This window comes from Dermacentor albipictus, chromosome 1, assembly GCF_038994185.2.
Source record: "Dermacentor albipictus isolate Rhodes 1998 colony chromosome 1, USDA_Dalb.pri_finalv2, whole genome shotgun sequence".
Lineage (NCBI taxonomy): Eukaryota > Metazoa > Arthropoda > Arachnida > Ixodida > Ixodidae > Dermacentor > Dermacentor albipictus.
Genome location: NC_091821.1, coordinates 255,881,494 through 255,895,419, shown reverse-complemented (window position 1 = coordinate 255,895,419; position 13,926 = coordinate 255,881,494). Strand labels below are relative to the sequence as shown.

The 13,926-nt window shown below is 46.1% G+C and overlaps 1 protein-coding gene across 2 annotated transcripts in view; it reads left to right on the top strand.

The window, feature by feature from the left end:
- The window catches only part of LOC135901692 (WD repeat-containing protein 86-like), a 112,471-nt gene that overhangs the window by 7,540 nt on the left and 91,005 nt on the right, over window positions 1-13,926 (top strand). Inside the window, exon 1 of one of the 2 annotated variants that reach the window (XM_070531178.1) lies at window positions 3,073-3,123. The exons of the other annotated variant lie outside the window; for it this stretch is intronic. The gene's annotated coding sequence lies outside the window, so the exon portion shown is untranslated. Of the gene's footprint in view, window positions 1-3,072; window positions 3,124-13,926 lie in introns of those variants that run through there. 2 annotated transcript variants of the gene reach the window in all.

Here is a 13,926-nt window from a genome sequence, read left to right as displayed (position 1 = left end):
GTCGTTGTTGACTTATGACGCGGCCTTGCTGTCCACTCTGCAACCAGATTTATGTATGAGTTCGTAAGCTTGAAAGGCCTGCTGAGGACTTTGCCCTGTGTAATATGTGATTGTCACAGCTACTCGACCATGCTTCCAATGCTGGCGTATGTAGTCGCACTATTTGTGCGCTTGAAACAAGGTAGAGGTTCACAGGAAGATGAAGCCTGAGACATGCCTTTTTCGACCACTGTTGATATTCTTGCGCTTGCTTTCTGTTACTTTTTTCCTCTTGCCTATGTACCGTGTTTACAATTTTGGGATGCCGGGGATTCTTAAGGCTCAGCTTTACATTTTCCGGCATTGAAATATTTTAAACAGGGGGAAGAACTCCGCACGTGTCTTACTGACCAATATAGGGCTATGGGACGATGGAATACTCTGGCAGGAACGATACTGACCACGTCAGAATTTTCCTTTTTAACGCGATAGCGTTAAGGAGCTCGTGTCGCAGAAAAGCCGGTGTCGTCGGCGTCGGTGTCGGTGTCGGCGTTTTGCGGCGTTGACCATGAGCGATAAATCACGGCAGGCACTCCATAAATAAAAAGCAACTTCCAAGATGGGCTGGGTGGGAATCGAACCAGGGTCTCCGGAGTGTGAGACGGAGACGCTACCACTCAGCCACGATTTCGATGCTTCCAAAAGGTACAAACGCGCCTCTAGTGAATGCGGTGTTGCCTTCGAAACGAGCCGTGGAAAGTTATACTGTGGTGTATATCGGTAATTATGAACATGTAACTTACAGAAGTCGCAATTACACGAGTAGCGAAGTGCGTTTCGCTGCATTTCTTCTGCGCTTTCCGCACACGGAGAGCCATCTTGCGGCAAACACAGAAGACCCCCTCCTCTCCATGTACGGCGCTGCCCCGACAGATGGCGCGCCACGCGCGCATTGGAGCTGTCGCGGCTCGGACTCTCTCCCCTGACAACGCTTTGCCTTGCTCCCTCTGTAGAATAAAGCGTCCTTCCTTTCTTTAGATCACTATCTCTCTATCTCTCTGCCCGTGCCGATCACGGCGTTTGGCTGGCGTGCATCATTTCCCCCTCCGGGATACCGAGTTCTTTGGTTCGCTCCGCTTGCTCAGGCGCACGTTTCGTTGCTGCGCCGAACGCCGCGTTGCTCGACCATATGGCTCGACGCTCACCGCGTCTGATGCGGGGCGCCTCGTAAGTGATGGCTGCCCTGTAGCCCATTGTCTTACACCCATTGGCGGGTCGACGGGAACGCTATCGCGTTCCACTCTTGAAGGCGAAGCTTAAGCGTCCTCCAATTTTTTTTGTTGATGCTACATTCTGTTAATGCATATATGTTATTAATATTTGCTTTTAAATGCGATTAGAATCGTTCGATAACGATATATAGCAGTTTTCACACTTTTCTAAAAAGAACTAGAAAACTGATAAAGTTTACATTTTGAAGATATGTGGGGATTACTAGGGACAACTTTCAGGATAAGTCTTAAGTTCTTGTCTCAATTAGCAGTTGAACTAAAGTTGCTAAACTCTCATTTTTGCGCCGTGTAAAGGCGTTATATGAAACGCTTCAAACGTTTCTCCGCTTCTCTTGGAGTACCGAAAACGGCAGAGATTTTTCATATTGTGAAGAAATGGGTTTGAAGTGTCTATGCTAATTAGGTCCTTGGAAAATAAATACTGGTTACTCGCCCTTACACAATGTTTATGCGAAATGTGAGGCATTTAGTTGCTTTTACCCGCTCTCCTCGGAGAAGTGTGCAAGGCACGATGCTTATATTTCGCTAAAGAAAAAAAACATGTTGCGAGTGACGAGCGATAAATGGTTAGCCTGTTTAAGTTAATTACAGCCTATGTAGAAAGTTACTTATTCAAGCGTTCCCAAGTGTCATACTGCCACCATGTGCAATGCTTCCCTGACTCCTAAAATAACTACGAATGACAGCAACTTCAAATTCCCTGAATTTAGAGGGACGCTTAAGTGTATTGTGCGGCGAAACTTTCGCGATCTTGGCCTAAATTAAAGCGGTAAAAATAATTACCGAACCCTTGTTTTCTTTTTTTTTGTATTTTCATGTGTCATACGAGCGCCTTAGTTGGTTTCTCCAGTGTCGCCGGGGAACTAAAGAATGCACCTTGCTTTGTTGAAAATAAGGGGTAGGTTAGGGGTAACGTGTAGCCAAAGTTCGACATGTGGGGGTTAATTACGGCCTACTCTATAAATTACGTATGCAGGTCCTTGGGAGCGTTATGACTGTTTTAAGAACAACGCAGTATTCATTCCGCTGCCCTGGAAGAACTGTGAAAGCAACCGACATCATATTTATGAAGAATCAAGGGGGATGGGGGAGAGAGAGATACACTACAGCCAATGTTCTGGCACAGCAAATGTTTGTAAATGAGTTATAGCCTTTGTAAAAATGCCTTAACCAAAGCGTTATATGTAGGCAAACCTTCAAACGGAACATATAAGGCTAATGTTCTAAAGCATGTGATATAGTTACAGACAACTGAAACTTTTATTGCAACCGTTCGAAAAAAACAGCTTCGCTGAAAATTAAGTTGTGGTTCTGCAAAGTCGCACAAGTCTGCTGTCATTTTTTTTCCTGGCCATTGAAGCCTAACCACACAGAGAATATTACATCCTGCCTTCTCGGGAATGCGGTCGGGAATTGAACCCACGACTTCGCCATCAGCAGCAGAACGCTATCGCGGCCGAGTAATCGTCGGTAGGTGCATCGCACAACTATACACGACACCACGCGCGCCACAGGGCGTAACGAGGAAGTTCCGTCCCGTCACAGAACGCGCACGCAACAGTTTCGTAGGCATGCGTCGGTTGACCGCGGCTCCTGGGCATTTCGTTGACTGTCGCCGCCACAAGCGACGAGGCAGTTCGCCGAAATGCAGCAAAGGGCCGGCGCTACCGCGAGCGCGGCTGAGTTCAGCGGCGCGGAGCGCGGGTCGCAGTTCTGCATGGCTGCAGTTCTCGGACCCCCCGGTCGTCACAGCAACGCGTCCGAGGCCCTCTGCCAGAAAACCCACGCCGCGCCACCGAACCGCACGTGGCGACACCGAGCCGCGCCCCAGCTGCGTGCGCCGGAGCTTCAGGTGAGTCGCCTCCATCAGGTCGCGCCCTGGAGCTCGGGCTCCACCGATGGCTGTGGACGCCCGTTTCTTCCTTTTATGTCCTGCGTATTTGCTGCGTATCCTGCGTATATCCTGCGTAAATCCTGCGTATTTGCTTCCTTCTTGTCGCCGTGCTTTACTCCCGTGTGCTACGCACCCATTCAGATTGTCTTGCAAATTCGCGCAATCCTCGGAATCAACTTCTCGCTCAACGTTTTCTCGCTGCAAATCGCGCGGTTTACTTCTGTTCAGTGTTGTCTCCGAAAGGAAGAAACGTGAGGAGAGAGATTCACGGTACATGTCTTACGCTGTGCTCGGACCACCGAGAATGAAAGGCAGTACATAAATATGAACCTCTACATAAATTCAAAACTATTAAAGTGTATGCGTAAATGAATCATGCTACGTCGCCACTCAGCTTTTGCGGTCGCACTGGATGTCATGCTTTATCTGTCCTGCATAAACCTTCTTGTTTTAATATTTGTGTTCCATAACACAGAAAAGTAAGAGCCCAGGTTACGTATTAGAACAAACTCTGTACAGAAAGACATTTGAAACATAACTCAACGTTTCTTTCGGTTTATAATAAAAGCTTGAATCAGGGACGGTGACTTCGGCAGATGATTTTGGCTGCAGTGCTTGTCTAGGTAGACGTTTCTTGTTACGTGAAGAAAAACGACGTTACAGCTTTGAAAAAGAAAAGGTAGTACGTCATTCGATGGCATTCAATGAATTATCGTTGTCCAGTAATGAAACCTCAAGCTCCGACTTTCCGAACAGCTCCTCAGCCATTCAAAGCTGCCCAATCTAAAACCGTACAATGCTCGCTCGAAAAAGTTGCGTTGACTATATAGGGTGTGTACCCTTGATCTGGATCACTCGAAGAGCCCGACACTTACACAGAATATTGAAATACATAGTTGTTTCATTAACAGTGTTTCACTAAAAAAAGCTTTGAACTAGTCACTTCGGGACACTTTGAACCTGGCAAACTGGAGCCAATGTGTTCGCAAAAACATGTCCAGTGAGGCGCAATTCTAAGGCTTGCACTAACTAGTTTCTAGCTTTCAAATTGGACGGCGAAATGCACTTTGGTTCCAGTTAAATTTATTAGATACTGCTTAACAAGGTGTTTGTTAGAAGCACTGCATTTTGCGTCAACTTTGACGGTGGTTATCTCGGAACTGCGGGTAGTTTTGACATTTGTTCCAAGTAGAGGCGCCTTTAGACGTCACCGGCTTGAATTAGGAAATTGCAATATGTGCCCTGATGTTTTGATAAAATGTTATTTAGTAAAATTTTGCTAGTTAGTCAGAAATGGTCGTTGAACATCTTGTACAAGTAATGTCCGCTTCTTTTAGAGATCCCAGTCAACCAATAGATTCGTGCTATCTGCTACCGCAGACTTAAATGTTCTCATAAAGGGGCACCAAACAGACACGTTAAAACCGTTTATACAGATCAACTATCCTTTCAAGTTGCGCTTTCGTTAATTTTGTTGTAACAGGTAGCAGACAAAAGAATGTGAGAGGTCTGTGTTCTAAACTTCGTGCCGAAATCCTAGCGCTGGTATCTGAATGTGACGTCATGGGTGTCAATCAATTTTCTCATATATAGACCGCTCCTGCGCAGTAATGCTTATTGAAACTTGCCAAGTTCAGTCGTGGGTTCTTTCAGAATACAGCACAGTCGGTATTTTCTGACAAAAAAATAACTAGGCCCAAGCAGACGCTGTCAACATCCGTGACGCCATGCCGTACTAGTGCGGGAATTCCAAGATGGCGTCGCCCCCCGTCTTTCATTATTGCTTCTTTTCTGGATCTCCAATCCTGCACTCACGCTAAGAGTGCATTTGTTGGTATTGCAGAAGGGTAGTTTACAGCTCAAATTAGCTTCCCTTTAGGATTTGAAAAAAAAAATCCCTATATCCCGTATATGCGCCATTTTAAGATGTAAGATAATGTAAGCACGAGCTTCACCTTACAAAGGTGCATTAACCACTGTCGGACACATGGCGCCATAAAACAGGAATCAAATGATTCTTTCAGTCTCGAGTTCCACATATGGAAGGCCTGCTTGTCTGTTCCTAATGTCCCGTTCCATGAGATAACCGTGAAGTCATGTCGCGTGAAAATTAATCCAAAGCCCACCACTACGGCGAGCCTCATAATCAAATTTTGGTTTTGGTACTTAACACCCGCGAATTCAATTTCAATTCAGTCATGTCCGGTGAAATTTGTGGCATTCTTTCCTTTTTCTTGTTGCTCTTGCAATGTAATAAGTCAGTTTAACAGGCAACAAGGCGCTAAAACGTTTCATTTCATTTCAAAACAGTGCTGCACACAGTACGCGAGGAAGATGTAGAAACTAAAATCGGGGCCTTGTTGGCTTAAAACATATCTTCTACGTATTACGCCGTGCTCCGGTTTCAAACAACTCTTAGGGAGTTTCGCTACAACTAACGACAAAAATGAACATGCTTGTTTCATGTAAATACCTCTCAAGGAGAGGATAAACAAAGGAAGGGAAAGGAAAGTAAGTTAGCCAGCGTAAGCACCGGCTGGCTACCCTGTCCTGGGGAAATAGTTAAATGAAATTAAATGTGGTAGAATTACGCCTAAATTACGCCTAATACGCCTAATATTGCTTGCTTACCTGAAATTATTTTGAATCTTTAGGCATAGAATACGCGTAAAATCTTCGCATGACCGACAGGGTTCAGCAGACAAAGACCAACATTATCTTGGCAGGGCTAGAAAACGCATCAGAGTTGAGAATCACCAGAACATCGGACTACTTAAAGAAACACGTTTTCCTTCAATCCACGAGAAATATTTTGTTTAAGCACGAATAAAATTACTTCGTGCCACCATCACCTCTTCTTTTATGAATTTCAGTTTACTTGTATATGTAAGATTTATCTGTAAATAAATGTAGAAACTACGATCAACGAGATTACTATTACACTATTACACTACTATTACACTAATATCTCAGCCGTAGAACCTACTTTGTTCCTCATCCGAACCTCAATAGAGCGCAAGCACTAAGGCTCCGTCTACTACAAACGAATACGTATCCCAATCCGTCGCTCTTACGTAAAATCTTTCCGGATACTTACAGGATACGCATACCACCACTCCCGAAGAATATGCATCCCACTCACCACCAGGACAGGAGGAAAGACAGGGTTAAAGCGTTACAAAAATCACTAGATAAACAGCAAGGGGTGTTCTACACGGATGCAGCAGAATATGAAAGCAGACGAGGTTTTGTCTCAGTGACGACACAGGTTAACGGTGAGAACTCAAAGAGCTGCAGTACCCCGCAAAACAGTGTGGAGGTTGCAGAGGAGGTGGCCATAGCCCTAGCTTTGACTCAAAAAGGGGTGAAAATCATAGTGTCAGATTCCAAAACAGCTATCAGGAATTATACCGCAGGGAGAATCTCCAAAGAGGCGCTCAACATATTGGAGAAAGGACCAATTCCAGAAGAATTAGTGAACCTTATATGGACTCCTGCCCACGAAGGCTTGCCCGGCAATGAGAAAGCGCATGCATTGGCCCGAGAGCTTATTTACCGGTCCACCAATGCAGCCTCTACAGCCAGGGAGCCCCTACAAAAAGAGGAAGGTATAAACACTTACAGCGAAATTCTCGATTATTATAGAATGGGAAGGAAAACACTGCCAGAGGCGCATAAGAAACTAAGTAAGCAGGAAGAGATAACATGGAGGCAACTCCAAGCGGGGGTGATCTGCAACCCTTACATTCTGAAGAGATGGCACGATAGCATTGAGGCCATGAGTTGCAAACACTGCGGGGCAAAGGCGGACATGATCCACATACTATGGACATGTCCTAGATACAATAAGCCAGGTAGGGATAGACAATCCTGGGAGACTTTAATGACCAGCTCAAAGGAAGCTGACCAAAGAGAAGTCATCCGCATGGCCCTGGACACCGCTGAGCTCCAAGGAGCATCAGCCAGCTGAAAGGGGAGGAGTAAGCCGAGGAGACAGGAAGACTCTTGCCTCCTTGGGGCTCTTTTTGCGGGTGCAAATAAACGTTATTTCTCTCTCTCTCCGGATACTTACACCGATGGTACTTGCCACGATTGTGGAGAAATAGCCAGGTTAGAGCACATATTCTGGCGGTGTGCCCGGTCACGCTCTATCATCGATAACAGCTCGGCCAGATAGGAGGCGGTTCTTTGCAGTCCTCTTCTGGCTGACCAACTCCGGGCTGTCCAGCAGGCCCACGATGCGGCCGAGAGGCCTGGCCTTCCAGTTCCCACGTGGGAGCGGCTCGCTTCGTGATGACTCACGATCTGCAGGAGCTCAATAAAGTTTTGCCATACCATACCATACCGCGATCTTGTCTAATGTTTTCGGGCATTTTAACGTGTCAACAGAGTGGCCAGTGCTGGCGCTCCAAGCTATGGAGACTGGAGGACCCCCAAGCCATCCAGAGACTTGGAGCGCGTGCACCATATGTGACATCTGTCGCGGCTCCAAATGAGGCGCGCAGTGTTCTGCATGCACGCGCCCATAGCGGCGTATTCGATACGTTTCATCTTATTCGTGCCTGTACGTGGGAACCTGAAAGCCGTTTCGAAGTATGCTCAGGCGTAACCGAAAACATTTTTGGAAGGTTCCTTCGCCGCAATGACACGTCTTGTGCGGACAAGCCCACTTCTCTATTTTCCTTCGCAAAGCAATAGCTTGCGCGTTGGAAGCATTTATGCGGTAGTCGAAGACGTTATCATGGCAGCAGTAAGCGTCACTGAGAATAGTTTATGAGCATTAAGCAACGACGCATCAACGTACACCCAAATATGACCCTCTCGATTATGGGACCAGCGCTGACCCACTGCACATGGAGGACTTCCATCCCTCGCAATCTATCGACCTTCTGCCTCCGAAAGGGTGTCCTCTACAAGAAGTACAAGAAGCGACAAAGAGTATCTATTGGTCGTACCTGCCGCCCTCCGTGATGACATTCTCCTAGCCTGCCATGATGAACGCACGTCTGGACACTTGGGATTTTCACGTACTCTTGCAAGAGTACGCCAGACGTACTACTGGCTCAGACTTTCTACCACGGTGAAGCGTTACGTGCAAAGCTGCCGTGAGTGTCAACGCAGGAAATCACCGTCTTTGAAACCTGGGGGGTTACTCCAACCCATCGCACCACCTAGCACGCCGTTTGATCAAATCGGCATGAACCTTCTGGGACCCTTACCCTTGTCAGCCAGCGGAAACAAGTGGATTATAGTCGCCACAGACTATCTAACACGCTACGCCGAGACGAAGGCTGTACAACGTGCCACGGCCTACGAAGTTGCCCAGTTCTTTATCGATTAGATAGTCCTCAGACATGGTGCCCCATCATACGTCATCACCGACAGAGGAACTTCCTTTACAGCCCAACTGATAGAGGACATATTCGAGTTGAGCTGCACGCAGCATTGCAAGGCCACTGCCTATCATTCGCAGACCAACGGACTGAAGGAACGGCTAAACAAAACCATTGCTGACATGCTGCCTATGTATGTAGACGTCCAGCATAAAACATGGGATCAAGTCCTGCCGTATGTTACATTCGCGTACAACACTGCCATTCAGGAAACAACACGATTCACACCGTTCCGTCTTGTCTACGGGCGCGAGGTCCAGACCACGCTAGACGCAATGCGCCCCCACGGCAATGACGCATCACTTCCGACGCCGAGCAACTTACTCAACACGCAGAGGAAGCTCGTCAACTCGCGCGCATACACATCACGAAGCAGCAGAGTACAGACGCACGACGCTACAACCTTCGACATCGGCAAGTCGAGTACCAGCCAGGTGACCAAGTCTGGGTGTAGACTCCAATCCGTCGCCAGGGATTATCTGAGAAGCTGCTTAGTAGATACTTTGAGCCCTACAAAGTGATCCGCCTTAGTGCAGTGAACTATGAGGTCATTCCCGACGGTGCCCCGTCGCCTCGGCGTCGACAGCATCACCCGGAAATAGTGCATGTTATTCGCCTCAAGCCATATTTCGCGCGTGAAAGCGGCGCCAACCCGATGTCATACGACTTCCAACTTCCACTTTCTTTTAGTAAGCATCGCAGTATGGTAAGCATCGGGGTCGACGCTTTTCTTTTGGCGGGGGAATAATGCCGCTAGGTGTCACGCGCCAGCGCTGAGAAAGAAGTGACTGGAATGCGCGCTCGGCGAGAGGTGGGCGCTGAAGAAGAAGTAGAGGCTGAGGACGCCGGCTTGAGTTTTGTGTACGCCATCTTGTGCAACTGTCTGTCTCGCCGACGCCGGGTGCATCTTCATTTGTCTTTTCGTGACAATATATATATATATATATATATATATATATATATATATATATATATATATATATATATATATATATATATATATATATGTAGACTTCTGTAGACTTCCTTGACGTCACGATTACCATTGCCGATGGACGCCTAATCACAAAACTCTACAAAAAGCCAACTGATAATCATCAATTTCTTCATTTTGAAAGCAGCCACGTGCGTCATTGTAAGACTGCGATTCCATATAGCCAGGCACAGCGCTTTAAGCGCATATGTTCCGAAGAAGGCGATTTTAATTCTTGTTGCCAGGAACTCAAAAAGAAACTTCTCAACCGTAAATATCCAGAGAAGATGATCGATGACGCGATACACCGAGCGGCAGGATATGACCGGATGGACTTTCTTAAAGGCAGAAACAAGCCCAGTGGCTCCCAGTCGGCTAATTTGATACTCACACATTCCGCATCTAACCCTAAGGTCTCAGGCATACTCCGCAAACACTATAACATTCTTACCCAAAGCGACAGGTTAAAAGCCATTTTTCCTGAGCCACCTGGTGTCGTGTATAGACGTTCGAAAAACATAGGTGACATACTAACGTCCTCAAAAATCGCCACTTATAACCCGACCGGTTGCAGCCGCTGCAATAAACCACGTTGCAAAGTCTGCGCTCATATAACGCCTACATTGACTGTCACCAGTACAGCCAGCCAATTCATGTTCACTATTAAAGGCAGTTTCAACTGTGATTCATATAACGTAGTTTACTTGCTCGAGTACGGCACTTGCCACATGCAATACATAGGCCAGACTGAAACACCTTTCAGGATCCGTTTTAACAACCACAGGTCACATGCCAAATCCCAACCAAATCTACCACTCTCGAAACATGTTAACATGCCGGGCCACTCATTTAATAATCTCAAAGTAACAATACTCGAATCTGGATTCCGCACCAACCATGACCGCGAGCTTCGCCAATCTTATCTGATTCACAAATTTAACACTGTCTCGTCTGGAATAAATGAAAACAAAGGAAAACTAACCTGTCTAACTTTAGATTGAGCACAAATATACACTTCCCACAAAGTGTACACACATGATTTCAGCGCTTTTTTTCTGTCTCCTATTTTACATGTGGCTTTTTGACGTATGTCGCTGTGGGTCGAAGTTGTACGTTAACATATCAATTTTTAGATAATTCGAGGTTGCACTTAGAGATGCCATGTGCTAAACATCACGCCTTTGTATCTGCATGTGTAAGTCATTCTGTTTTCACTACACATAACCATTGTAACCACTGGCACTTATTTGAGAGTCATGTTTGTATGTATTGTATCGTGAACACATCTGCATTTCATTTTTTGTATTTTCCAAAATGCGTGTCATCGATAATCATTTATAATGTGCAATGATTATGATTTATGATGCGCAGTGTATGGTCTAGTCAGTGTAGATAGCGCGCCCTCTGCTCGTGATACGGTGCCTTTAAAGCTGTGTATGTGTTGTACATGCGTTACTGTACTCTGACGAAGGCTGGTCCACCAGCCGAAAACGTTAAGTAAAAGAAGTCTTCCAAAAAGTTCGTCGTCTCTTTCCTGCGTTTATATATATATATATATATATATATATATATATATATATATATATATATATATATATATATAATATACATATACGTTAGCCAGCCCAGATGCCTCCCCCCCCCCTCCTACGAGACCACGCATATTGATTCATACAGGTCTGTCACGTAAACAGGTTCGCTCTAGAAAAGGAAGGATGGGAGTAGATAAGGCATAAAATTTGATCTCATCACTCCCGCTGTTCAGCGCTGGAATTCAAACCACTTCCGTCAGACAGAAAATCTGCCACCAGAAAACTGTGAAAGGAACTTTCTAGGTGGTTACGAAACCATTAAGAGCTTCATCGTTACAGAGACAGCGAGTTCGTCCATTTTAAAGGCGCCGAGCTTTTATTCCCAGTTTTCAGTGCACGCGCCATGAATAGCGGTGTAAAGAAATAGCGCCTTGTTCTTTTTCTTCTTTTAAGTAGCAAAATATTGGAGGAAAAAAACTTGTTTTCATCGGGCTACCTCGATCACGTTCTGTGCGTTGTGCAAGAGCAGACAGCTGAATTACACATGACACACGTCCTGATGCTGCTCACTGGCGTGACACGTGTAGACATTAAATGGTGAAAGTGAAATAAGCTCGTCTATCGTAACATTTGAGACAAAAGTGACGAAACTGCTCTTGAGGCGACCAGTTCGGAAAAAGAATTTGAATCACGCTCTAGATTTACAGAATACTAGATTGATCACTTTGCTAAGCTATACGGGCTCACTGCTTGCACACTGTGCGCAGAAGGATTATGCGAAATGCTCTCAATATCGCCACTCAAGCAGAAATAATCGCTTCGCTATCGTGCTGCTCGCCACGTCATCGGACGGGCTCACTCACTTTTCAGAAAAGGCCGCTGTGGCTAGGAAACCGTTGTAGAGGTACGTGTATGCAACAATGATAGCAACACGCGACGCTATCTAGAGGAAATTTATGATCCCTAGATGTATTTGTGTCTATGTGCTCTTATCGCGACTTTGCCTTGCCGTTCGCCGGAATGACTTATAATTCCGAGGTGATTGCTCACGTGGGAAATTAAATAGTCAGCAAACAAAGCATCGAGTACTAGTACATCAGAATACAAGCTTCGAAGATTACCAGAACGCACACAACTCACGCGTGCATGTTGTTCTATTTTCTGCACCATATCACGTAGGCGCTAAATTTCCATAATTGACGCAATATCTTCGTTGATAGCAGTTCAAAAACTACAGCAACTTGAAAAAAGAAAGTCGCAGTTTCTCCCGAAAGGCGAAGCATCGCTTGCGGTAGCAAATTAGTAGGAAGCTATTCGAAGCAAGGATAGTGGTTTTATCAGCCGTACAAGCATGTAAACATTCGTTTACTAACTAAATTAACAAGCATGGCGTCCCGCGCGCACAAGCAAACGTTAACACATCTCACTCGATGTTTGCGGAAATTCACTGTAAACACACTCGAGTGAGGAAGCGCGGCAGCAGCAGTGAGCGAATTGACTTTCCTGCAGCCTCCCGCTTCAACGTGAATTAAGCGGCGAAAAAACAGCCCACACGAAGCTGTAAGCACTCGGCGCACTATGGCCCCATCCCAGATCGCTTTCGAAATAGGGCTCGCGCCATACACAGCGCGCGCCGGAATAGAACGCCCCCCACCCCACTCTCTCCTGTCCCCAGTGTATTGCGCGCGACGGAAGACAGCGCGCTTCCTCTTCGCTTTCCTCCCTTACGGGCGCGAGATTGAGCCGCCATCGTTGGATCACCCACGCACGCTCTCACTCGCGCATACAGCACACTGCGCGCGGCGACGATGTTGTCGCCCTCGGGCTTTATACGGCACATCACGCCGAAGACGACGGGGTTGCCGACGGCGACGGCAGAAATGAACCTGGAGTGTCCATATAATTGATCTTGCAATAAAATTCGGTCACTAGTGACGATTTCAGCCAATGTCTCCGCGCATCACGATAAAGCCATTCTAGAAGATTATATGTGTCTTTGTGGGCCTGGCGACAATCACGTTGTTGAATTGCGTCGACCTAAAGTAAGCCGTACGTCGACTTCAATAAGCGAATAATTACAAAATAGATTCGTACTCCTGGTATAACGATCAAATCATGTCCTTCTACACATGTTGCTCGAGGAGACCTTTAAAAGACGGTGCAGGTCGCTTCCTGATGAAAGGAAAAGATCGCATCTCTATATGGGCTTCATTTTATCATTATTCCTTTCCAGTACCACTCAGCTCGATGTTTTTATCGCTTTCTGTACGCATGTAATGGCGTCCCACCCGACAGCTGCGTTTTGGCGACGTGAGACAATCGCACGTTGCAGCTTACGCCGGGAGAATGCAGCCTCTGTATGTAAGCGTGTTGTGTGAATTGGCTGGTATTGATTTTATGCTTAGCTAATACGACTAATATCTAAGATTAAGCGCATTGTAATAAAAAAAACGAGTAATAAGTAGAGTAATAAGTAAAATAACACGTTTAGTCGAGTAAAAGCTATAGAAAATTCATCTATGACAGCTCTGTCTCACTCAAGTGAGTCCAGGGTTAGAGCAAGAACACAAAACGGGTGTCCATGTGTTATAGGGCTGCTTAATCCGCCAATAACCAACCAACTTCTGGGTTCCGCCTTTAAGGAGACAACGCAGCACAGAATTAACGCTAGCTAGCTCTAGTTATTTAGCTTTTGCACGGGCCTATACACATGACACTGCCTCGATCTTTGGAAGATACCGCAGCTACTGTAGACATAATCCAAAGACGAGTCCCAAGCCCCATTAATCTGCTTCCGAACATCACTATTTACGATGTCCTGGCATAGCTACTGCGCAATATAGCCGCTTCTCTTTCAACGCAC